The sequence below is a fragment of the Lepisma saccharinum genome, chromosome 8, assembly GCF_977018435.1.
Source record: "Lepisma saccharinum chromosome 8, izLepSacc3.1, whole genome shotgun sequence".
In the NCBI taxonomy this organism is placed as follows: Eukaryota; Metazoa; Arthropoda; class Insecta; order Zygentoma; family Lepismatidae; genus Lepisma; species Lepisma saccharinum.
The window spans coordinates 21,947,404-21,974,939 of NC_139236.1; the positions used below are offsets into that span (position 1 = coordinate 21,947,404).

General features: G+C 40.3%; 1 protein-coding gene and 1 pseudogene across 4 annotated transcripts in view; both read left to right on the forward strand.

Moving 5' to 3' along the window:
* The window catches only part of fry (microtubule binding protein furry), a 1,034,138-nt gene that overhangs the window by 264,264 nt on the left and 742,338 nt on the right, over positions 1-27,536 (forward strand). The window lies entirely within an intron of this gene.
* On the forward strand, positions 22,136-22,886 carry LOC145991321 (chloride intracellular channel Clic pseudogene; annotated as a pseudogene).

The following is a 27,536-nucleotide window of genomic DNA, read 5'->3' on the forward strand; positions in this document are numbered from 1 at the left end:
CACAACAAAAATTTGATCCCTCTCGTCTTAACATAAACAAAGATTTGACAGTTGAGGAAAAAGAAAAAATATTAAGTTTAATACAGGAATACAGCGATACATTTGCTTGGGATTCCAAAGATAGAGGAGATTTTGAAGATTACGAGCATGAAATTGACACAGGGACAAATCCAGTCTTTCACCGACCCCAGTTTAATATCCCAATACACTTACGTGAGCAAATTAAAAATCAGTTGTTAGAAATGGAAAGTCAGGGAATCATTCGTCAGTCACAGGGGTCTCCCTACAACTCTCCTACATTTTTAATCAAGAAACCCAATAACGAGTATAGAATTCTAACAGACCTTCGTTATTTGAACTCACAAACGCCCTACCTTAGTTTTTCACTGCCTTCCGTAGAATCTGTTCTAAACAACCTGGCTGGAAAGAAATATTTCACCCAACTAGACATGAAAAATGCATTCTATCAGGTCAGACTTTCAGAGGAAAGTAAACAGAAAACAGCATTCTCCATTCCAAATTTTCAATCATTTGAATATTGTCGTTTGCCAATGGGATACAAAAACTCACCATATGCCTTAAATAAAGTTATTTCATTAGTGTTCAATGGGGTAAGTGAGGATGAAGTGTCCATCTATGTGGATGATATTGTTTTGAGTGCCGATTCCTTGAACTCGTTACTTCGAGTAATGAGTAATGCATTCAATAGACTACGGCACGCGAACCTGCGGCTGTCCGTAGAAAAATCACGCTTTGCTTACACAAAAATCACCTGTTTATGCCACCAAGTAAGTGAAACTGGATTTGAAATCTCTCCCAAAAGCCTAGATTCCATAACCAAATATCCACCACCAAAGAACATTAAACAATTGCGAAGGTTCATCGGTATGTGCTCGTTTGTGCGCGCCTATATTTTCGGATTTAGTAGTTTAATCCACCCCCTTCTACAGCTTTTGAAAAAAGACACTCCGTTCACTTGGTCCGACGAGTGCCAAAAAGCGTTCGAAACGCTGAAGAACAAGATTGTTTCGGCTCCTGTTCTCGCCCCTTACAATCCACAAAAACCAAATTACGTGTTTGTGGATGCATCAAAAAAGGATATAAGCGGCATTTTGTGTCAACCGGCGACCAACGAAAACGGTGAAATAGATTTTCATCCCATTTGTTTTGCTAGTAGAACATTAAAAGACACAGAAACCAGATATGATACCTTTTCTCTAGAAATTCTTGCATGCATCTACGCCTTACGTAGCTTCCGCTACTATGTGTTAGGTAAAACAGTGCATTTAGTAACCGACAATAAAGCCGTCACGTTCTTGAATAACAAAACCAGCCTAAATTCTCGCATGACGAAGTGGAGTCAGTATCTGCAGGAATACGAGATCGTACCGATCCACTTAAAAGGCACACTCAACAAAATGGCGGATGCAATTTCAAGAGAACCGCAAGAAAGGAACAGGGATGACGGGGATGTCACTGAAGACACACTTGTCTATTTTCTTGCCGACCCGAATTTTAACATTAGAGACTTGCAAAATTCGGATCCATATTTTTCCAAAATATTAGCTTACCTTACTGAAAGTGAAGACCTGGATCCAAAATACGAAAGAGCATCGTATCAATACGAAATTATAGACAATAAATTGTACCGAGTCCACAGATATGCTAACACCAAACAGCACCTCCTTTGCATTCCATCCAAATTGAGACACGAATTGGTCACCAAAATACATGAATCCGAAAGTATGGGAGCACACCTTGGAGCAGATAAAACTTACAAATTATGTTTGCAAAGATACTACTTTCAGGAAATGAAAACATTCATTTATAACCTAGTACGCACATGTACCCAATGCCAGATATCCAAACGAGCAAAAGGTCCCACCCCGTATGAACTCACACAAGTAGACACGCCTCTGACCCCCTTTGAGGCAGTTTCGGTCGATGCATTCGGCCCCCTTAAAGTAAGCGCCCACGGCGAACAGTATGTTCTCTCTGCCGTAGACCACTGTACAAAGTACCTTGTAAGTAAAGCGGTTCCAGATGTACGAACCGAAACCATAGCTCAGTTTCTAATAGACCATATTTTCCTTGTGTTTGGTATTCCACAATATCTTTATCTGGATAGAGCGAGTGCGCATACATCTCGCATTTTTCAGGAATTGTCCAACATATTAGGTGTTAATCTGAAATTTTCTGCTACTCACCTCCACAACAGAATAGGAAATGTGGAACGTAGCCATCAGTACGTTCAAAACGTAATGAAGTGCTACATCAAGGAAAAACATGCCTTGTGGAGCGAGTACCTTCCAAGCGTCGTCTTTGCTCATAATATAAATGAGTCCAGTTCTACCCAAATGTCACCCTTTGAGGCATTGTTCGGCTATGTTCCCCGCATCGCCACAGACGCAGCGCTTGATACTCCTTGTCAAAATACGGAAAACCTTCAAAGAATCGAAAAACTGAAAGTTTCGAGAGAAACCGCCGTTAAAAATTCAAAACGGCGTTTTCAAACCAACAAACGATACGTAGACAAAAAACACAAAAAGGAAGATTTTCCTATTGGTTCCGAAGTTCTCATTTTTGACCCTGTCGTCCGTAAAGGAAAATCCAAATCATTTTCCAGGACTTATTTTGGGCCTGGAACCATAATAGGTAAACCACACTGCAATATTTGTTCTATTCAGTGGAAAGATGAGAAAGGTAAATTACATACAGACGACATCAGTATTACTCGCTTGAAAAAGTATTACCCCCCTAGGAACACAACAAACGTTTCCATGGTCATGGATTCGAGTCCCGTTGGTAGCAAAGTTCACGTAATTGAAGGTTCCATCGCCTCACAGGAAGCTGACATCTTAGTCAGTGCAAGCGAGGGATCTCTCTTTCCATCCGGAAAAGAATCGTTGCATTTCCACGATCGTGACGATCAACAGTCCCACGTGGAACGTGCTGAAACCACAGATGTGCAGATTACATCCGCTCCTACCGCAAACGCTAACTACACATTACACGTTGTTTCTCCTAATCAGCAAGATTTGGAGGTTCTTAAGAAAACCTTCACAAACTGCTTAGAACTGCTAGTCGCGCTGAAACAAAGAAGCATCGCATTCCCCCTCCTAACCACTACGCCACACAACTTTGACGTGACAGCGTCAGCTGTTATTGCGATCGCTTCAGTTCGAGAATTCCTTGAAAAATACAATGACCAAGTAGATGCCATAACATTCTGCGTCGACACTCAAGAAGACTGGGAGATATTTGCGAAAGAAATTGAAAGCCTTTCTGAGTAGTATAACAAAGCTTAAAACCAAATTTTCCATCCCAAATTATATACAGGGTGTACACCTAATGTCATTCTAATGTTGATACATAGCTTACTCTTGTAACATCTCATCACATTCATGATGCAGGCTTGACACTTGTTTATGACCAAGAATGTACAGTTTCACTGCTATACCCTGGACACATATCAACATTAAGCAAGCTAAGCATCTGTTAATAATCCCTTTACGCGTTAAAAGTAATGCTTGCGATTTAATGTCGATCAAGTAAGGTAGCTTATTCCCTTAAGCAGTAACACGCGTTTCCTTGCCTTCACTAAAGATTTTATAGTTCGTACGAACAAACAATGTACATTATTTATAGACGATCGTCCTTGTGTATGTTATTTATACCTTTGTTATTATCATACGCCAGATTTAAACTCCAGTTGTAATTTTAATGTGATAAGGATAATTATGCGCACATAAAACAGTTACATACCATAGCTACACACTTAGGACAGTCCCGAAATTCACGAATTGCCGAATCATTTGTCAAGCTGCTCCAATGGGTGCGGGGCAGTTCAAAGCTACAACAGCATCCGTAAAATATTCCCAGGCAATGGGGAACTACAGGCCCATTGGCAAATGGTTTTGCAATTTGGCAATCATTCTACCCCCCCCCCCTTACAAATTCCAGTCCCTTTTTCGTAGTTTTATTAAACACACACCCACACTGCTAACACTTAGCTATACAGAAAAACAATTTGTGTGTACATAATTGCCTTTTATACATAGCTATGCATATTATTATAGAGATTACTCAGTGGCATTTTCAACTAAATACTCATAATTATTATTTTTTCTTCGTAGATTCAACGGGCTTATGACTGTAAACATGGCATTTACACCGCATCAACCTTTTCTCTTCTTAACAATAGCGTCGATATTTCAAATAACATGGTGCACTGAGGACTTCCAAATTGTCTCAGGACTTTACCTAAAACCGCTGCCTGAAGCTCTGACGTATGATTACGTCATTCCATTCACTTATAAGGTGACACTGCAACTCCCCCCTCTTCAGAAGTTTGACACTAACCTTCGCAACGTCATGTGCAACGCTACATACAGAACTCACCCTCACTGTGTATGGGCTCACCGCCTGCACCACGTGCGAACTCATTTATTTAATCAGACAGACTTAATGCTCACGTACTATCAAGATACGGAACACTTAACAACCAACTCTTCTACTTCACACGTACGTACTAAACGTACCATTTTTAGTTTTGTTTCCTCCTTCGCAAGCTTCTGTTGCGATTTCGCCACAAAATCTCAATTAGATAATATCCGCACCTCCCAACAAAATGTAGAGCAAAACATTTTGGCAGTAAGACAACAACTTACGAATAATCACGTTTTTATTCAGACGGTTTCCAATGAAATAAAGGAATACGACACAAAAGTCAGCAAAATTGTGACTCGCTTTAACGAGTTTGTTTCGGCTTTGGATGAACAACAATCAAAATTCATGGCAAATTTTAAACTACTTGAAGAACAGGATAACCTACAATTTCAAGGTTTACTTTTAGAGGAAACCACAACATTAATGCAAATTTCTCAAATCCTTCAAATCCAACGTTTTCAAAGTACGTCGAAATCGTGCCGCATGGGGTATTTGGATAGCGAAAGCATCCCTCTGAAGACGCTCCTCCATGATCTCCGTAACGTCGAAGCAAATATTCTTCACGATGGATACGAATTAGCCATTCCCTTAGAATTGATCGAAATTTATTACGCCACGCCCTTGGCAACATGTCAAATAACGAATGACCACATATTTGTAACAGTAAACGTTCCAATCAAAAGAAAAGGCTCCACTTACACACTATATGAAGTGGTTCCAGTACCATTCAAAAATCAAAATCAAACCTGTATTATAAATTCTGTTCCTTCATTCGTGGCTATAAATGATGAAAATTCGATCATTGTCATTCAAGGCACTCAATTGGATAAGTGCCAAATTCATCGGGAGAGACTCTGCAAATTGCCTACCTTTGTTTCCTCGCATTATGGTTTTGCTGCTTGCGTCCGGCAAGTGATTAACGCAACTACCGTTCGAGACTCTTTACATGAGTGCGCTTACACTTGCAAAAATTCCACCCTTACGGAAATTCTGCAAGTGGACAGAACAGAATTTATAATAACATTCCCCCCTCCGGTGGTGACCGTCCACCTTCCGAACGATTCGGCTCTAGAATACTCCATGACCACTCACGAACAGGACGGAGCGGTCAAAATGTCACTCCCGTGCAATTCTAAAGTAAGCGTTACCGAATTCATTTCCATTCACCCAGTATATCCCTGCGTTGCACGGCAACACCCTAAATTTAAAACTGTCCATCTCGTTCCTTCGGCTTGGACGAAGATCCACGAAATGCCATTAGGCACCTTGTATAAACTTAACAACGACTTTAACATTTCACACATCCTGAAACAAGATTGGCAAATGGAAATTCCCTCATTGGATATCCCGACCTTTCAGGTCACTCCCATCCCAGAGTATAAGCCATTTTATAAACACAGCGATGTACCTATTTACACGCTCTATATTTGGAACCTGGCTCTCACATTTGCACTATTATTTATAACAGGTTTGCACAAGAAACTACTCGCTTTATGCTTTATACAGCGAGCTCATGCCTTTGACTTGGAATCTCCAACACATCTTGTTTCTGCTTCCGCGTTGGTTCTTCTTATTCTTATCTTATGTGTCATTCTTCTATTGTACACTGTCCTGAAATGCCCGTGTATTTTACCTTGGTGTCATTGCTTTAAAAACAGGCCACCCCCTAAGCGACGTACCCGCCGCACTCAAATTTCTAGACCCAGAGCACTTCCACCGCTGCCCCCAGTACCTATTGTGTCCACCGCCGTTCCCTCGAACCCAGCACCTCAGCCCCCTACTTGCAACGACGCTTCCTCATATCAAGTTCCTCGCAACCCCCCCGACCAGGTCAGATATTCCGCATACGCCGACATAGCTTCAATCATGTTCGACACCCAATAAATAATACCTTTTCCTTACCCTAATTGCCTTTGTTTACGCCAGCACGAGCCCAACCGGACAAGCAACAACAGCTTGCCGCCAATGCAGTGAACGTCCGTGACACGAGTTCCCGAGAGTCACGCATCCATGTATGGACAATCTACCCACGCTCCAGTGTAGTTTTCTGGAGACCCAATAGCCAATTATCCCCCCGGATCAGACCTTCAAAGTGTATCCCAAATTATGGTGCTACGTATCCCCGCAAGGAACCGAAACGTGAATCCTCTAATTACCAGTCAGACCTGAACTCTCGATTCTGCAGCGGAAGATGCCATATTATCAGCAGTGTGCCGTGGAAAGACTTATTTCACCTTGGACAGAAGATGTTCAGCAGTGACAAGCCCACGCACCTAGGGCTTGAACCATTGAACCCCCCCCCCCAGTGCCAACCATATCAGTGCCCTACATCGAATGGCCAGCCATCCCTTACCCAGAGACAGGACACGGCAAGGGATCCCTTGATCGCCAGTGATCAGCAGACCTACTCGACCGGACCATCTTCGGATAGACTTTCGCTCCACCAGAGGTATACAGAGGGAGCTTTTCCGACCCAACAACCGGTCACGTAGTGTGGCATTCTTCGGTGTCAGTTAACAGTGTTGCGAGCTTTGAACGTGACAAACGAAGATGATCTATCTACATGTGTGTTCATGACGTCACAAGGTCGTGCGTCTGAGTTCGGAGACCTGCCGACACAGCATTCTCCACACCATGATATAACTTCTCTTCATTTGGCTCTCCTGTTTTCAAACAGACAACCTTCGTCAGGGACTACAGCGAGGTTATGTTTCGCACCGTAGGGATTTCAAAACAAAACAAGGAAAACTACTTAGTGGTTCCTATATGTTACAGTACCCTAATGTTGTGTTCAATTTATCTATGGGTATTACTCCAAAGGACAATTTCAACGGAGAATACAAAATTGAAGATATTCTACACGATAATGATAAAAAAAAAAAAAAAAAAAAAAAAAAAAAGACTGATTCTCATTTATCAAAGGTTATGTTCTGTTATTCGTTATCTATGGGTGTAGGTGTATATTATTTTATTATTTTTTTTTCATTTACTATTCTGTATATGCCATTGAACCTTGCTATGGTTTCCCCCCATATCAAGGTTCCTCAGGGCGGGGGAGTGTAGATGGCTGGGGATGCGGGTGCGGAACGTTTGCTTCCTGGTGTACTTCTCGTCCGGTTTCCTCCGTCTCCTGGAATGTTCCGACTTGCAGAGGAGAATTCCACAGGAAACGGAGGTTGCAAAGTACAACGGAACTGGCTGCTATTTAAGCGAAGGGTGCCCTGTCACCAGGTCTTATTTTGGGTTGTAATCAGTCGGTAGTAGCAGCCAGTGCCGCCGCCAGGAAGCAGAGGTAAGTGCTGGCGCATCCCTCAGCCACCTACCCTTCTCCTCCTACTCTCATTTGATTAGCCGAGTAAACTGTAAAACTCCATTTGACCTTCTCATTTCTCCCCTCAGTAAGTGCTCGATCGATATGTAAAGAAGACGATTTAAGATATATCGGTATCTGTCACGTAGATTTATTGATTTAAATTTTTTGGGTGCATCGCTACTTATGGTCATTATGCACCCTTCAGTATATACGGGGAAAATTCCATTATCTAAAATCCATACCTTAGAAAAGGGGGTATGGAAAATACTTTCCCAAAATAACTTTCAAGATATCAAAAACTTAGGCCATGTGACTTACAATTTGAAACAGTAGTTTAAAAACACCATGAAGGTATAATTTCAGATAGTTGCCAGAAAATGCGCTAAAATGAAAATGTGAATTTTGGGAAAAATAACACCGAATGGTAAAATAAAAAAAAAAATGCACCAATTAAAAAAAATAACAAAAAAACAAGGTCCCTACCGATTAGGCATAAATAAAACAAGAATATCAGTTGTAATTTATTTCATTAGTAACACTGAGTCCTAAACTAATTTTTGTCATAATCACCACCGTTGTTTTGGCATTTGTTGTAGCATGGCACTACCATGGCATATGTGCCTGACAGCAAAGACTTGAACTATCTCTACCACAGTGTAGCTGTCAACTCCTTGTCCTACCAGAAACCTCTTCAGTTAAACATGGAGATGAAAGTCAGGTACATGCAAGGCCAGGGCTGTACAGGGAGTGGTCCAAGATCTCTCACCTGAAGTGATGCAAAGGGCCCGTGTGTACTCAGCTGTATGGGGTTGTGCACATTCGATTGGCCTTCTGTCAATTGTCTGCACCACCGTCTGACTATACTATCACTCACGACATCTGGTCTGCATACCTCACACGATTGCTGGTGGCTCTGTGCCAAATTCTGAGCATGCAGAAATCTGATTACTACATGTAGGCTACATCGCAGTCGGTGGGAGACTGTATGAGAGCTGCAATGTTTAACCTAGAATTGTCCTAAAACGGCTGCATTGCAACTGTACCAGATTATAGCTACATGCCACTTCTTCATGCCTGCATGTGTGTGCGTCCGACCACTAGTGCCGCGTATAGACACCATTGTAGCTTTTTTCAGGACGCCCTCATATATGAACTTTCAGAAGCTGTTATGAACAGAGTGTTCCTGTTTTAATGTGTGGTTAGCTAAATCAGGTACCTATACAGTGCAATTCTGTAATTCCTTGCGTTAAATTTCTTATAGCTACATACCCTTTTCGTCAGCAATAATGGTATAACTGTATGTAGTCAAATTCACAGTACTTCACTTGGATATACTGAACTGAAGCAGAAATCCCATTGATAATTCAAGGAAATATGAAAAATTCTTTTGTACAATTCAATTGTTTCACTTATATGCAAGAGTTAAGTTGTTTGCTTTTCAGAGAAGAGAGAAGTAGCTTTATGCATCGAAAAATGAGTCCGCACTCATGGTTCTTGCAAGCAGAGGGTTCCTCAGTGCAAATATCAACATATAATACCGAGACTGATAAATTACAAATTGTATTTCTTAATCAATCACCCTTCACTCTTATCTCATTTAGTCGTAACTGTAAAAATAATCAAGTATTTTATTTTTAACTTATTGCGTATGATAAAATTCCGTAATCCTTCCCTAGCTTGTGAATTGTAATAATTTTCCAAATTCACTATTTTGCTGTTTGAATTCAAATCGTAGGGAATAGGGAAATTAGAAGATAATATTGGTACTTAACAAATCCATACCTGGATCTGTATGAGATTATTATTTCCATTTGCAAAAACATCTATTTATTTTAGTTTATAATTGTCAGGGAAAAACGTAAATTTTGTCCTGGAAAAGCTGGAAAAGTCAGGGAATTTCATTTCTGCTTGTTTGTAGCCACCCTGTTTAAGATCCGGTCTCTACTCATCATATTATTTTGAAATGTCCTATTCACGCAAAGAAACTAAAGGTTTTGTACAAAGCATTATCAAAAAAAAATTGTGCCTTTTCCAATGAACTTAATGTACAAGAATGATACCAAATATTCGCATTGGATATATTATACTGGCTTTTTAAGTCAAATTAATATTAAACTGTAAGTTTGTCTTTTATAATGATTGAGTGAAAGTAGTTATTTAAAAACAAGTTATTTACGAATATATTTGAAATGCGTGTAGAAATATGAAAATGTCTATGTATTTAAAATGTATGCTGTGTGTAAACAGCTGTAAGTCCAATAAAATTTACTGATGATGATGAGGTCAACACCTTCGATCTTCAAGTCAACGAGACAACAGGTGTCATCAGTAACAATGCACAAATACCGGCACTTAAGCTGAAAATATCTCCGGTGAAGGCAGACTTAACAAAAAAAAGATATGAACTCGCATATTGATTGTAATGACCTCTAATTAAGAGTTATATTCACCTTTCAGTTATGGTCACTCCTTGGAAAGGCTCTGTATGGTCTGATTGAGTCTCCGTGCGTAACGCAGGAGGAGCAGTGGGTTATTCCCCTGTGTCTTAGACATATATCAGAACTATGAATATTCCTTTCACGTTGCATCAAATGTCATGTGGGGGATTCCTAGTTAAAATCTGCCATTGAAATGGTTCGAAAATATATCAATGCGTTGATGTTCTGCTGTGGCAGGAAGGAGGCCCACAAAATAGAAAATATAATGCGTTGTCATCTCGAACAAAGTTGTATTGTTCTGAATTGAGCCAACCCTACGTTCCCAACTAGGATGATTGGTGCAGGCAGCATACATCCGTGATGCATACTTGAGATATTACGAAGGTCTAAATGCTAACATCAAATAACTGCTTAACGAGAGTAGATATTTCGGGTTTGTGTAAGGAAGCATTTTGATGCATCGAATACCATAGTACATAGTAGAAGCAAATGTAGATGAAGTAGTCCCACGGTGGTACTAACTTCAGTCATTGAGAAACTAAATTTTTATATGCTGTACCTCACATTAAGACGAGTATATTGGAAAAAGGTTAGTTTCAATACGTTCTGTATTTCAACTGGAAAATGACATACTACGCGAGTCACAACTTCAATATCACATACATAAAATTTGTGTTAGTTTAGTTGTAACGTTTGGACACTAAGTGTGATATCACATCATAAATGATTATCCTGTCAGATTCCAATTGACCTATCAGATTTTTGCGACGCACTTGATAGGGAGACATGGTTGTAATTTACGATAGATATCATAGCGTGATAGATCTAATGACCACGGATACAATTGGCTTATCAGAAACGCATGAGCAGTTGCATCAGATCATTTGAAGCTTGATACCTATTCGGTGAGCCTATGAGAGAGCCAGACATCCGACTCCCTGTGAGTGCAATTCAGCGAAGGCCTAGCCAAACAGCGATACGTCAGAATTAACAGGAAATCAATGGTGTCATTGGAACAGACACTAATTGTGGTTGGATAAATCGTTAACTAAATACAACGACACGACGCAATTTGTCCGTTTGGCGGATTAGATTGAGCCGGTTTCCTGTTTTCGATTACAATTAGTGTCCGGCATTACGATCTAGTTTTCTTATGCAGCTGGCGACTTTCCCTTCTAACATCGCTAACAATCAGATTTCATCTTTCTAGGTACAAAGGTCGGTCAAAGGATTGCGTGCGAGTTGCCACGGTGCTTATTATAGTTCACTTTGCCAAGGTGTTATTTATCGGATAAATATCTCTGCAGGTGCGGAGCAAGTTGCCACGGTCGCGTGAGTGACGTTATTAGGCAGGGGATGGGTAACTACAGTATAATAGAATTTCGCCTGATGGTTAATTCTCACTCTTAGTGTTTCCGTGTTTGGATAAGCATTGTTATGTAGTTCACAACAACTAGCAAGGGCAAACGTCTTTTACTTCATGAGGGATTCCAGTACCACCTGCAGAGAGAAAACAAGGAATATGGGTAACTGTCTTAGGAAAGAAACACATTAGATCCTGTCATAGAATTATCAGTATATTATAATTTTATATTGTTTATTTCTTCAACCGATATTTTCTATTCTTTTTAGCTATGCATCAACAGAAAAAAGATATAAATTACCATGGCAGGCTCAAGACCGAAGGTGAAATGGCAATTGTGGAAAGAGATCACCAGTGCGTACCTGACATGGCAGTTTGCGAGATAACGAAGCGACTAGGAAACTGCAAAAAGTGAGCACGAGAAGAGATCCTTACACTAGTGTCTGCTATCTTCAAAGAAGAAATGGGTGCTCCAATTAATCAAGGTCTGGATCTAGTAACCTACATTCTATCATATAGTATGAAGAAGGGGTGTTTAAATGGCGTTAGAAGGAAAGCCCTCGGCATATATCAAGGTCCACCAACCGACTCCTAGAAACGTCTGTTTTTCTGATGATATAATTCGCTTTGAAGATGGTACCTCGTTTTTACAGTATGAAGCAATGGAAGGAGACAGACGATTTTTTCGTTTTGGTTACGAGGGTTTGAAACCAGTACTGAGGGACAGCGAGCAATTGTTTCTTGACGGAACGTTGCTGCAAGCACTTTTCCGAATTGTACAGCCTACATGGAGATATATGAAGCACACATGACAAAATAGTTATACCAGTCTTGTGTACATTGCTCCCAGAGGAAACAGAACGAACGTACAAGCAACTCTTTTCATTTCTGAAAATGTGGTCTGGGCAGAACAAACCTAAAGTGCTGAAAGTGGATTTTGAACTTGCAGCAATGTATGTATTACGTGCAGCGTTCCCAGATTCCCAGGTTTCTGGCTGTAATTACCATTTCAACCAGAGCATCTGGCGGAAGGTTCAGAGTATAGGCCTCGCCGAAGAATACCTTCACAATGAAGATGTACGCTGTCATGTTAGGATGTGTAGTGCACTAGCATTAGTACCCAGAAGCCGTATTGATGAAGGTTGGCTCCTCGTCATGGAGGACTGCCCATCTGGGCAGAAAATCGGAGAGTACAACGATTATTTTATAGAACAATGGCTGGATAATCCCAACATTCCAACGGAAATTTGGAATTGCAATGGCCAAAGGCACCGAACTAACAACCCAGTGGAGGGTTGGCATAACAAGTTGAAACACATCATATCCAGGAGTACACCACATATCTTGCAACTTGTAAGTGTACTAAAAGCAGATGTCTCATCTAGTTTTCACGCTTTTAGGAGACAGGACTTGGATTGTATTCCGCAGAAGCGTAGAAAATCAATCTCAGTCTGACAGTTGACGTCACTCACTCGACCGTGGCAACTTGCTCCGCACCTGCAGAGAGATTAATCCGATAGACAAGACCGTGGCAAAATGAACGATAATAAACACCGTGGCAACTTGCACACCACCGATCAAAATGTAACGCACAATCCACTGTAGCTCGGGAATGGTAAGGACTGGGGAAATTAAATTTTGTAGGTATAAACATTGGTAGTTTTCCACCTAAACAACACCTAATTCCATGTCGAGAAGAATCCAACAAATCGGGATATACAAGTTGCATCACGATAATGCACGACCGCATGCTGCAATCATGACAGTTTAGAAGATTAGCCATCTGGGATGTGGTGCCACAATCCCTATACAGTCCTGACCTAGCGCCATCGGATTTCTATCTGTTTGGACGACTGAAGGCTCATCTGCGTGGGAAACAGTTTGGAGATGACAACATGCTTATTGCCTGTGTGAAAAAGTGGTGTGAAGACCAACCTCAAGAGTTTTACGAACGTCCATTCGTGTCATGGAAACAAAGATGGCTGCAGTGCAGTGAACCACATGGATCATACATTGAGTGACATTTCCAAAGGACTAAAGGACCAATCTTCTACCTATAAAATTTCATTTTTCTAGTCCTTAACATTCCTGAGCTACAGTCGATTGTGCGTTACTTTTTGACCGACCTTTGTAAATGAGTTTTCCGAAACGAGTCATGGATTCATCTTCGAAATATTACTAACCGTTCTGAAAGTCATCATTACGTCAAACCTAATCTGAAAATCCACGCGCTAAAGCAGCATCAATGTGAACAGGGCATCCACATAATGTGTGTGAATGTGTGTGTGTGGGGGGCGGGCGTTCAGTTGGGCACGGTACGCAACAGTGGTATTAATCAAGACCATTCTGCTGATATCTATGGCGCTACAACGACAGTGGTCCCGGTTTCGAATTCCGACCTGAACATGGGCGTTCTTTGTGAGTTTCCCTACATCAATTTCATCATATCATCACTCATCCCCATCGCGAGGATTAGCCAAAAGTGGCAGAAAAGCGACTGAAAATAACCTAATTCAGCCAGTCCACATATGTGTGTCGGAGAAGTTGGTAAAGCATAAATGTTTCTTTGAGTTGGTTTCGTCGTCTGTTCCATCAGATCAGCCATCGTTGCTGTTAACCCAAGTTGGTAGAAAGCCACGCAAAAAAGAAAAAAGTAAAGCACAATACCAAAATGGCATTATCAGTCTTTTCCTGCAGCCTAGTGGTATTAACATTTGAGAGCCGAGCCTATTAGGCTTTACTCTGTTCGGTGTGTGATCGTATCGATTCATGCCTTTCTAGATTACACAAGTATGTTATGTATTATTTTTTCTCATGTTCTTATGTTGCAAGTTGACAACGCCTAGACAGTAGTTGATAGAGAGAACTCCGCGAGGGTAATGTGAACTAGATTTTACATGCCTAACATAACGTTGAAAGATACAGGAACTACATAATTATACACCGTATACCGTTTCTGTGCCTGGCTAGGTCGTATATCGCCACAACAGGAATGGATATTGACATTTTGCAACTCGTTTGCTTCTTAAGAGGGTTTTTTTTTTCTTTGGATGATGAACATCGACCTTGGTGTATTTGTTTGTGTCTAATTGACTTCTGAAAGGGAGATGTAATCAGCACCGGAAGTGTACTCGAGTTCAATCATAACAATAAGGAAGGAATCGATGTTGGAATGAACTGGATTCAGATCGATAAGAGCAATGACCAAATCCTGTTTCTTGTGTTTTGTTCAGATGTGCTCTACCATGCTTTCTCTTCTTGAACTGTTAATATCTGCAATCCACTGAAAATAAGACCTCCCCGATGGCGTAGTGGTAACGTTGTCGCCTTGTAGTCGATACCCGTTGGAGGCACATGGCACAGTGGTTCGGATCCCACTTTAAAATGTAGGCCCAGTCCCGATTAGCCTTTCTGTGCATAAAGCGGACTTAAAACAAAACTCTAAAGAGGGCTTTACTGTGATCGTATTTTTTAAGAAAATACTTGCATGTTACGCAATGTGACATTTGATTGTGCTTTCTGGGTTGCTTGCTTGTAAAGATTGGAAGTTTGATTCGGATTCAATTCACTACGTTGTATAGTTTTCGCATCTGAACTCCTACTTACATTTGTTCGTGACTCTACAAGCAGATTGCAGACTAATTGAACGTAATAAGACGACGGTATTGGGACGAAGTTTCAAACATGACTTGCTTTTTCACGCGAAGAAAATGCTGGTGAGGTAAACGTGCCGATTGCCAAAGCAGGTCTGTGTTCTAGACCTAATATCCTACTATATCTTCGACCAGTGTCCGCTCACCCACCCTTTCACAATCCCAATCCCCTAATATTTGAAGATAGGGGATAGAATCGCCTTATTCTGGCGTTTCTAGTGCATGCAAAGGAGAAGCACGTACGTTCTCGCACCTGAATCTCTGGATAAACCGGTCGCTTCGAAATCATTGCTAAGCAGAAGTGGTTGTGTACCGGCAAGATTTCCTTCCATTTCGATTATTTGGAAAGATTTTCTGAATGTTTCGCGTGGCAATTGAACTGCCACCACATTTCACACCCTTATCTGCTTCATTTTCTTCGTAGGGACGCAAAGCCCTACGTGAATAGGGCATGGCGTTACTTCATTATGGTTGAAACTGACCTGCGATTCTTTTTGTCAGTGATCAAAACATTCCACCAGTCCTTAAATGGAGAAAACATGTCTTACCAATTAAGTCTTGGGAGTCCCGATTTATTTCCTCCATTATCATTTTTAACGATTCGCCTTTAGAGGTGGTGAAGTCAGTTACGTACCCTGGAATTCCGTAAGAAGGAGAACGTAACCTTCGAGGCTGGGATGTTAAGATTTAGTTTTTTCTTAGGCGGTTCATATTGTTTAATTTTCTTTTTCTTATTTACTTATTTCTCTTTGAAAGCTGGACCAAAAATATTAATTTCAAACTTCTCTCGGGCACACTAAGGAAGTGTGATCTCGGATTCTAGGGAAGTACACGGTGTGGAAATACACTCAAAACTTTTCAAGAGACTTCTACACAGCAACTACAGATCCTAATTTCACAATATAATACACACACGTTTTAAATAGTCCCCTAAGCAGTATAGTTAACGCAGACGACAGCTAAGGAAAATTATTTACAATTCTTGATGTATCCCTGACGCGATGATTCTTATATTTTATCACAAGAACGGTAATTATTTCAAAACTTCATCATTGCTAATAATATTCATGAACAATTTTAATCTTAATTCTTCGTTATTTGCTTTCCAGTGAAGTTTAACGCTGTTTGCATTAAAGCTTACATTTTTACATAACTTTACAAATCCATGAATAGTGCATATGAAGTATTTTTGATTGGAATCCAATAATATTTGGTATTTTTAAGTATGTCGTAAGATGCTGTCATGTGTTTATTACGGCATTGTCCAAGGTCGATCATCCCGCTCTGTAAGGCAAAACACATGAAAGCCCAGCACAGCCTGGTCTAATCACAATTTTAAACCGTCGATCGCGATCCATTTAAATTTCAAAATATATTTTCTTCGTTATGCGGAAAATACGGGACTAAATTTTATTAGGCTACAAAATTTATGGAGGCTCTGATATCTCAAATAAGCAAAATCGATCGGCTAGGATTTGAATAAATAATATGTAGGGAAAAGTCTTACAGTACCGGACATCTCTAGTTCTCGCTTCGGACGCTAAAGAGCAGCAGTTGCCAGGTTTAATGTTTAACATAGTTTGGACACGCAAGTCTGCGTGGTGTGTCGTGGGAATGGGGAGAGGTTGAAGCACTTCGTAGGAAAAGCGAGTGTGAAAAGTTATTTTCACGGTGATATTCCTCCAGTTCTAGATAAGCAAAGATTCTATACTACCATACCCTGCCTACATAATGACTAATTGCCCTGGGTGCAGGCCTCTCAGTTTCGCTGTGGCACTTGGACAAAGCGTAACGTGCGTCTGTGCTCCGTCGGAAAAATGCTGAGTATTAAAATGGAACAGCGTGTCAATATGAAGTTCCTTTACAAACTGGGGAAATCCTCAACAGAAGCGTACGACATGTTAAAATCTGTGTACGGAGATGAGTGTTTATCACGCACACAAGTGTTTGAGTGGTTTAAACGGTTTAAAGAAGGACAGGAAATGATCCAAGACAACCCACGTTCAGGACGACGATGCACGTCGAAAACGGAAACAAACATACAAAAAGTGAGTCATGTGATTCGAAAAGATGTCGATTGACCATTAGAACAGTTGCTGAAATCACAGGAATAGACAAAGAAAGTGTTCGACAAATTTTACACGAGAATTTGAACATGAGTAAAGTGTGTTCAAAACTCGTGCCAAGGAACCTGACATTGGAACAGAAGGAAGCTCGAGTGAACATTTGTACGGACACTTTGAAGAACATTGAAACAGACCCTACATTCTTAGAGAGAGTGATAACCTGTGATGAATCGTGGTTTTTCACGTACGACCCTGCCACAAAGCGCCAATCATTGCATTGGAAGACCCCGAGTTCGCCACGTCACAAGAAAGCTCGCATGAGCAAGTCCAAATTCAAAGCCATGATGATTGTCTTTTTCGACATTCGAGGCATTGTGTACGTTCATTGGGTGCCCGAGGGTCAAACTGTAAACTAACTTCATTACATTAATGTGCTGAAAACCCTTCGTGAGCGAGTAAGAAGACGACGACCTGATTTGTGGCAACGGAAGTCATGGATTCTGCACCAAGACAATGCTCCTGTCCATACGGCCCTGTCAGTGAGGACATTTTTGTCTAAATATGGCATCCCAGTGTTAGAACATCCGCCGTTTTCGCCGGACCTTGGTCCCTGTGACTTCTTTTTATTCCCCAGAGTGAAGTCCGCCCTAAAAGGAACCAGATTTGAGACAGTAGAAGCTGTGCAAAGAAAAGCGACGGATGTAATGAACATGATCTCCGAAAATGACTGGCAACACTGCTTCCAGCAATGGAAAATTCGTATGGAGCGGTGTACAGATCGTGCAGGGGAGTACTTTGAAGGAGATAAAGTTCCTGTTGTACAAAATGCCGAATAAAAGATTTCATAGCATCAGTCCGGTTTTTTTCTATCCAAACCTCATAAGTGCGTATGTAGGCCTCTAGTTCGTAATAGCTGATAATGGATTCATGATAGGATCTGCACGAAATGTAAAATCGGACGAGGTGCTTCCATGTGACGATCGTAAAGTACCGGACAACGAAGAGTCTTCCAGTAGCGGAGAAAAAGAAGTTCAAAACCAACAATACAAAAATATGTTGCTGGGCTTGTTTTCCTTCTCTTCCATCTGTAGAATGGAACTTGCACAGTCAGCTCTCTGCTGTTCTTTCTCTTTCCTAGGAACCCAGAGGTATTTGTCGATTTGGATTTCCTTCCCTTTGAGAACTTTACAGAGCCTAATGTGGACTATGTTTCTCCAAGCCAGTGCCGAATGATCTGCCAGTTGCCACATCAACACACTCAGCACAGAGCAATAGCAACTCCACAGCCTCTGAACCAGGACCCTCGTACACTGATCTGTGAAGAAGAAAATGAAAACCCAGAAGAGACGAAATGAACGAGACATGCATGACGTTGGAAAATGAAACATGGAAAAACATCACGCACTTCTACAAGGGAAACAGAGGAGAATGAAGACTACGTGTGAAGAAGACAAAACATCTGGACCTCAGCTCTGATCAGAAAGAAAGAACATAATGCATCATTTGTAGTAAGATATTCAATGAAGAATGGGTGCAGTGTCTCTCGTGTAATGCTTGGGCGCACGTCCAATGTGCACATGAGGAAAGCATCTTGTACTTTACGTGTGAACATTGCAAGAAAATGCTAAACTGTAAGCTAGTGCCTTGCCACTGCATTCAGGTTGTCGGTGGCATTTACTTTATATTTTTGCCTAATCTACAAGCTAACACATTGCCTGTCCGGTACTGGACGACGCTTTTTCTTTTCTTCCAATGTTACTATTTTTTGTTTGCAGTTTTATTTGTACTTTCGTTTTCATTTTCCCGCAATGATTCCCTGTTCTTAATATAGAATATCTTGAAGTACCATACTCTTGTTTTCAACTTATATTCCGCCTAGTCATTTTCTAGTTATTGCCAATACGTTTAGGGTGTCCGGTACTGTAAGACTTTCCCCTACGTATTGTGGGTTCTATTTAGTTTTTCTTAAATGAACAAAATTGGATGTTTACCCAAAACTTCATACAAATAGGACCAACACCCGCTCATTAAAGCAGTCCAAATTCGAAAGCTGAAGTATCAACAGCTGCCTGACTTTACGTGGAATGACCCTATAGAATTGGAGATTGAACTCCTGAAATCAATCTTTTTGTCCAACTGTTATTTTATAGGTTATCCACAGCGCCCAGGAGTTGGGGAAAGGATCGTCAAATTGAATATTACCTGGCCTCGTTAGGAGCCCATACTTTTTGTAACTGTGCACGTGAGATCCACACCTAACATTAGGACGTACGATTGCACGCAAAGGTAACACATCCCAAGCCAGTTTCAAAGAATCAAGGAAAGAAAGGCTAGCACTTTGATGTCTTACACGGTGACCCGGTAGGATTTTTTTCTGTCAATTGTAAGGCTCGTGTAATTTTTGAAGACACGTGTGCATTATATGAAAGCTTTAGATCCAGGACAGGGCTGTAATACTTTTTATTTTATTTTTTATTTTTTTAATATACAGGGTGGCTCAATAAGTCACTTAACACCCTCAGTACAAGGCCACTGCAGCGCGCAACATGGAAATGGTGATAACCAATCGTTATCAGGCCAAGGGGGAACCACATTGACGCCTCCCACACGGTCGGCGGCCATCTTGATGTCCGCCATCTTGAATTCAACTTCAGAATTTTAAATGGGAAGGGGGTCGTGCGACATATCAAAATGGGCTAGAATTTCACGAGAAATGCAATGGTGAAGGTTTTTTTTCGACGTATCTTTAACCAGTAAAAAGTTATGACTGAATTCTTGTACCAATTTGCTCCTTTTCAAGGTGTTATAAAAATGCCTTAAAATTTGTTTAGCGCATCGCTAATGCATCGAGATCAAAGTGACGTCTATGGAGAGACGTTCGCATGCCATTGCACATTATTTTAATCGGATACATCCATGAAGAGCTGTGCATTATGAATGGTTGTCGCGAACAATTTACAGTGTGACGCTTCCATTGAATTAAAAGTCCTTCACAGTGACAAGGCTAATGTTTATGTTCATAAGGAAGTTTATAAACAGAATATTCGATGATTTTTATCTGATAACTAACTTTGGACAAAAACAGGTTCATAACCATAACGTTCCCATAAGTGTTCTGGTGTTCTTCCCTATTGAAAAAACTCTGTAAAAAGTACCTTCTTCCATAAGCAAGGATGAAAAAAACTGTTTATTTAACAAATCCAAGTAGCCCTAAGCATTTAAGGTTCCGTTGATGGAAAATTGACTAACCAATCGTGTTCCACACAGCACGCCACACCATTAACTTACCAACACTAACCATTCAGCTTTGATCTGTCAAGAATGGGTTATCAGATAAAAATCATCGAATATTCTGTTTATAAACTTCCTTATGAACATAAACATTAGCCTTGTCACTGTGAAGGACTTTTAATTCAATGGAAGCGTCACACTGTAAATTGTTCGCGACAACCATTCATAATGCACAGCTCTTCATGGATGTATCCGATTAAAATAATGTGCAATGGCATGCGAACGTCTCTCCATAGACGTCACTTTGATCTCGATGCATTAGCGATGCGCTAAACAAATTTTAAGGCATTTTTGTAACACCTCGAAAAGGAGCAAATTGGTACAAGAATTCAGTCATAACTTTATACTGGTTAAAGATACGTCGAAAAAACCTTCACCATTGCATTTCTCGTGAAATTCTAGCCCATTTTGATATGTCGCACGACCCCCTTCCCATTTAAAATTCTGAAGTTGAATTCAAGATGGCGGACATCAAGATGGCCGCCGACCGTGTGGGAGGCGTCAATGTGGTTCCCCCTTGGCCTGATAACGATTGGTTATCACCATTTCCATGTTGCGCGCTGCAGTGGCCTTGTACTGAGGGTGTTAAGTGACTTATTGAGCCACCCTGTATATATATATATATATATATATATATATATATAATATATAGTACAAATCGACCATGATGTATCAACCCCTGATAGCCGTTCTTCCCGAGAAATTATACTTTCATTCTTGAATGCCTTTGCTTTACGTTAATTTGACAAGGAGTCCATTATAAACTTCAGATATTCTATCAGCACACACGAGATTGACTCCAAATCTTTTGTTTTTTACCCCGCATGAATGTTTCAATTTGTGCGCGAGATGAACCGGACGAAATCTGCAATTTGGTATTCACTTGTTTCCGCAGGAATTAATTTTTGTTTCAATTTTTTCGGCAAAGGAGATTAATTAGACTTTATCGGAACGCTGACCGCAGGATGGATGTGAAGTGATGATTTGCGAATTCTAGTGAATGACGTAAAATGTGATCAGGACCGAGGTCGAATGTTTATGTTCATCATTGCTTTTGTCCATTGTTTCATTCGCTGTAGGGTTATTAGTTGGTGATTTATTGAAGGTTGAGACATTGCACTGTCTATCTTTGTGCAGTGAAATGCGAAAGGAAAGGAAATCCTCATTAAGACATGGTCGGTTTGAAATTTGAGAAATATTGTTGTTTTTTATATTAATTACGGCGTGTCTTGTTCGTAAAATTAAATCATGTTTCTGTTGTCCCCTTCCACAACAAACAACAGTCGACAAAAACCTACCCCACAAGCTCGCAGTATAAATGTTACAAATGAAGAACAAATAATTCCTGTAAGAATACCACAAAATAGACATATCAGACCATCAACCCCCTATTTCTTCTTGCAAAGCGCTGGCTAAACAATCTTGTATCGATATCCCATCACATCACTGACAGTATCTGTTAAGGCACATCACCACCGTCTTGCACTTAACCAATGGATTATACACCCTGTTCAGCAGGCAGACAGTGAACTTCTAAAGCCGCTCTACAATTGGCTGAGTACATGTCGACTGGTGTATGTCCAATCTCTACTACATTTCTATCCTTACTTTATATTTCTCCTTCCTTTCAATGGCTCAGACCACCTCTAACAGATACGTACCTACAAAACCAGAGCATCATCGAAGATCGACAGAGGAAAACTCGAGGACCAACGCCGCCAAATTGTCTTCCACCTTCTACAGAATACAACTCCAGATTTACATCCAATTTCGAAGCAACCCCCCCCCCCCTTTCCAGTTTTTGATGGACGATGGACTTGCCGTATTGGAGAATAGAAAGATGAAAGCCACATCAAGAAGAATGTTCCCGGATGCTACACTTTGTTTGGACAGGACAAAGAAGGAACAGCATTGATTGAATATGTGTACATTACATTCAAATTGATACTGCTAAGACAGGACAATGCATCCAAGAAGAACATTCTGTCCCATTTGCGGAAGTTGGAGAAGACGTGTAAGAGGTTTCTCGCCGAGGACAACATGTAATTCTTCCACTGTGATCTAATTCCCAGCTTAAAACACAATAGTATAGCAGGAAAGTATTTCACGAACTTGTAAATCCTTCCCAGCAGGACCAATTTGTAACATTACATGTTCCAATTGCCAATTGGATGCATTCACCAGAGCATTCCAGCTGATCAGAATATCATCAATCATTACAAGTTGCAGCAAGGTGTGAAAATGAAGCTCCTCAAAGAATTGGAAACGCCAACGTTCACCACTTCAATCCCTATTGAAGTCCCAATTGACTAAATTAAGTTCATCTCAATTGTGCTACGAAGTCAGATACATTTCTATGCATGGACAAACTTGCACAGTTCAGAACCTGGGGAATCGAAATGATACTGATCTGCAATCATTACGTGAATTATTTTAGAAGCAACTGGTACTTTCAAGATGATAAAACAAAGTGATTAAGTGAAAATATACACAATGACACGAGATAATGTCGTATTGAACACTTAAGGTTGAACACAATGTGTTTAAACAGTGAACATTCTCTAAGTGATTACATAGTGAAATGATGGCATGCAGTGTAAACTATGCCTTATCAAAAGTGATATTCTTTCATCTAGATTTGTAAATAATTATAAACTTTGGTTCAAGGATTTGACTATTTGGGTATTATATAATGTATTTTGAATCATGATTTAAGTTTTCATTGTCGATACAAAGAACATCAGTGATAATGTAATATTAACATAAGCAATTTAAGGAACAAAAACAAAGTAAAAAAAATCCTTCGTGGACAAAAAACAAAAAAATCGAACTATTGTGCTAGTAATGGTTATGGTTATGTAATATAATGAACTATACTAATTTCAAATTCATATGCTTAGTTAATTAACTTACTGCTCTTTTGTTCTTAATGGGTATTTAGTTGTTTATGCATTCTTTATGCATAATAATAAGTATTATGGATAGGTACTGGTAACATTTTTCTGCTTAACAGGATTGATAGTCTCTTGATGTACGTACTACTATATCGTTTCAAAGGAATTTCTGACTTGTATGAACCAATAAATTATACACTCAGACAAGCGACCATCGGAGATGACGCTTCTTGACAGGGGGGGGAGGTTGACTTGTGGGTAAAAATTAGAAGGTGTACTTGAAAACGAAATATTACGGAGACAGGATGTTCTCGTCGGTTTGTAATGCAGACCTTACAAATTCCATTACTTGCCTCATCCGTGGAAAGGTACAGCCTGACAGCCGGATCTGAATCGACAGGTATTGGAATTTGTATAGCGAAGCAACCGAACCGATCTGAGAAGATCGGAAGGAAATTTCGAGATCAGTTTTGGATTTGGTTTGAGTGAGTCAACATCGTGGAAGAAAGAGCGCAGGTATATATGTACCTGGAGGACGGAGATGAGTGAGTCCTACCTACTGACTGCCGGCCTCACTCCCACATGCCTCTTCAGAGGTGGGAGATCGTCCAACCAATTACGGGGTGACGTGTGGTCACCACGACGAACCCCCTGCCGTTGTAGGTTTCCACGACCGGGTTACGCTACTCATTCGAATCTCCCCAATTTCCCTACGATGCTGGGTAGCCACCGTGCTCATACCCTGGCCTAAATCTCAGGAGAAAAGTTGTTACTCTCCTGCCACCTGCGCACGTTCCATATCCGGAGCAACCTTATTATTTTGCAGCAACATTATTAGAAAGGATTGAAAAACAAAGATTTTTTTGGGGGGGGGGGGCGTTGAGGATTTTACCATTTGTTTACTTGTAGAGCATTGTTGACAAGGCTTTTTTTTTCTTGATTGCTCTAAAATGGTATCCATCACACAGCTCTGCGTATCATACAGGCTTGCAACGCGGTACCAGCTAACTTCGACCTTTATTTTCCCCGAGTAGAAAGTTTTATAAAATCTATGGCTGGCCTCAGGAATAGATGAGTGACATTTGGGACGATGTAGAGAGTAATGTGTAACATGGACTTCCGATTTGTAACAGATATCAAGAAGAGCTCAGTGAAAATGATAGTCACCTGAAACAATTATTATTTGTGGTTTTTTATACTTTGAGGTTTTAAAATTTTGAAACTTACGGACATCATTGAAGTTCATCGTTGCAGTGTCACACTACTTGAGCTATGTGACATATGGGGCGATATTTAGTAATATTCAAAATTTTAAAAATCCGTGACCATCAAAAATTGAAAATTATCACCTGAAAAAAGATGTGAAGCTTCTTGATGTGATAGTGGATTAAAATTTTTACTTTTCGTGATGATACAGCGAAAAGCATCATCTTGAGGAAAGGTGTCAGGATTCAGTGAAGGTGTCAGTGATACTTTAAAATTTACTGTTATTTGTTATTTTGTACTCATTCGGACATAACATTTCTAGGAAGCATCATAAAGAAGAAACATTGAAAATTGTACATGAAAAATAAAAGGCATGAGTCGGATTTATTGCCACATCCAGATACCCACCAGACTCCTAAACTATGTTCAGTTTCGTCAATGGGGGAAATGTAATCATTCTTGAACTACAGTTCTAAAATTGAGATTTTACGTCTCAAGTTTCCAGTTTTTATGTGCACCTGTAGCTGTAATAGAACTATCGTGTCACCTCTGAAATGCTAACAAATAGCATGATTTTGTATCATGATTTCTGGTAAATTCTCGTTGAAAGCTGTAAGAAGTTCAGCAGGATCAATTGAAACGAGCATTCCGCGTGGAAGGTTGGCTCAGCCATCGAGGCCCTCCATTAGCCTAATCTGATAATAGCCTCGTTCGTTTTGGTATAACAGCATAAGCTTTGTACAGACAACAAGAGTCTGAAAGGTAGACATCGTCAACGGGAGGGTTCTTTGAAAGGCCCAGCGGCCTCCGTAAGTAAGCTCCTTAACAAGTTTATGTCCATTTTTCTGCCGACAAACAACCTGTAAAGAGTTGATCCCTACTCAAGCTTTTCCTCATTTTATGAGATGATTGTTATGCATACGTATGACCCAAATGCGGCACATCAACACAAGAAATGTGCTGCCATTAAAACACCCTGCACTCGTGAAGTTTATTGTAGTCTGAGTGGGAACCGGGTCGTAAAACCTTGGACAATTATAAGCGTTATGAATCATGGATGGGCAACGACGTCGGTTGGGTTTTTGCAGAAGTTTCTGTTAAGTTTGTCTCTTAGTCTGTTCCTTTTAGTTCATGAATTTATGCCCCACCTTTATTCACAGTGAAAAATACAGATACTTTAGCTCTATACACCGTTTCAGTAGTTGCTAGGTTACGGCAAGACGAGGAAACCTTGTGTATTCCTCGCTCGAGGATTATCCTTTATGAAGGAATCCATTTACATGTTGCTCTCGCCATGCAAAAGCATGCAACGTCAACGCCTGTAGGGAACTTACGAGAGAGCCTCATTGGTAAGCGAAAATGCCACATGCTTGTCCAAGACTACTGTACGCTTTCGCAATATCACACAGTACTGGGTAAATTAAGAATTGATTATCATAATTACAGGCCAAGTAAGCAAGTAAGAAACGTGCACATGTGAAGCGCATACCCCTCTTCCAGATCACTAGAAAAGGCTAATAGTCACAAATGAAAATCAGGGTACAATACGTACCTCTGTACATTCGGATAGACAGCTGCTTTTGTGCGGTCAAATAGGATATCTCAAATTAAGTTATTTCAAAAGTTGTATTCATCCAAATGTATTCGAGTTTCTGTTTTAAGTGCACTTTATGCACTGATAGGCTAACCTCCAGTTTCAAGTGGGATCCGAATCACTATGTCTCTACCGGGATTCGAACCCGCTGCGGTACCCCTGTCGTTGTAGAGGGCTGTGCTAACCAATCCGCCACGGAGGTCCTCCCTTAATTGATAAGGATATGCTATTCTGTGGTATAGACATTTGAAGTAACTTATTGTTTGTAATTATGCCATGGTGAATATGGAAATGATGACTGTGCTTCTGTCCTTGAAACCCACAACCATGAGTTTTAAAATGTGTCCACCAATTTTAATCAGATTTGAAAATTATATTGGATATTTTTTTATATGTTAATTTTTTGAATTTATTTAGGTAGTGAGATTGGACAAGGTTTTATCGCCGGAAGTTCAAGGTTCTAGTCCAGATCTAGGCACGAGTGTTCCTTTGTGGGTCTCTTTTCACGAGTTTCATCTAATCATCATTCATTCTCATCGAAAGCTTCCAGGGAAGGGACGGAAACGAGTATAGGATGTAACATAAGATAATAAGAGTAATATAATACATTTCCTGGATGCTCTTTTTCGCTCCAAATACAGACACGTATAATGTGTAAAGGCGAGCGAAGCCTCTCGAAGAAACGTGAAAAGAGTATTCCAGTGATGTAAAGCTCCATAAGCTGAAAATCACATTGTCATCATTGTTCTTGTTGCTATTGTTTGACTATTTTTGTTCGTGCAGACTAGTAAAGGATTTTCGCTGCTAGTTTTTCCCTCTTTCATTTCTGGTTGGGAAAGGCTTCATTTTGCAGGGCAACCAGAAAAAAACAAACGGTAATGCGCTTTTCTGCAATTCTGCAAATACAGTAATGGAATTTGACAAAGCTTTCGTGTTGTTGGGCCGAACATTATGAAGTGCTACTTTGCTGTTTGTGGAAACATTTTTTGGGAGTGGCAGCTTTTTCTATGGGAGCTGAATCTATCTTTGATTCTCGGCTCAAGCGCAGCTCTTGAAGATAATCGAAAGGGAAGCTTTCTTCAAAGTATTAGGCAGTGATACCACGCCCTAAATAGATGTGGAAGTTTTGATTACAGGGCGTTACTTTTTGAGAAGCAGGCTTAAGTCGATTTGTCGTTGAAGAGCGAACAACACGTCGGAAGTTATCGGCCATAAATTGCTTTCCATGTAGTTTGTGTTGCAATTTATGTTATTAAAATCTTAAAGTTT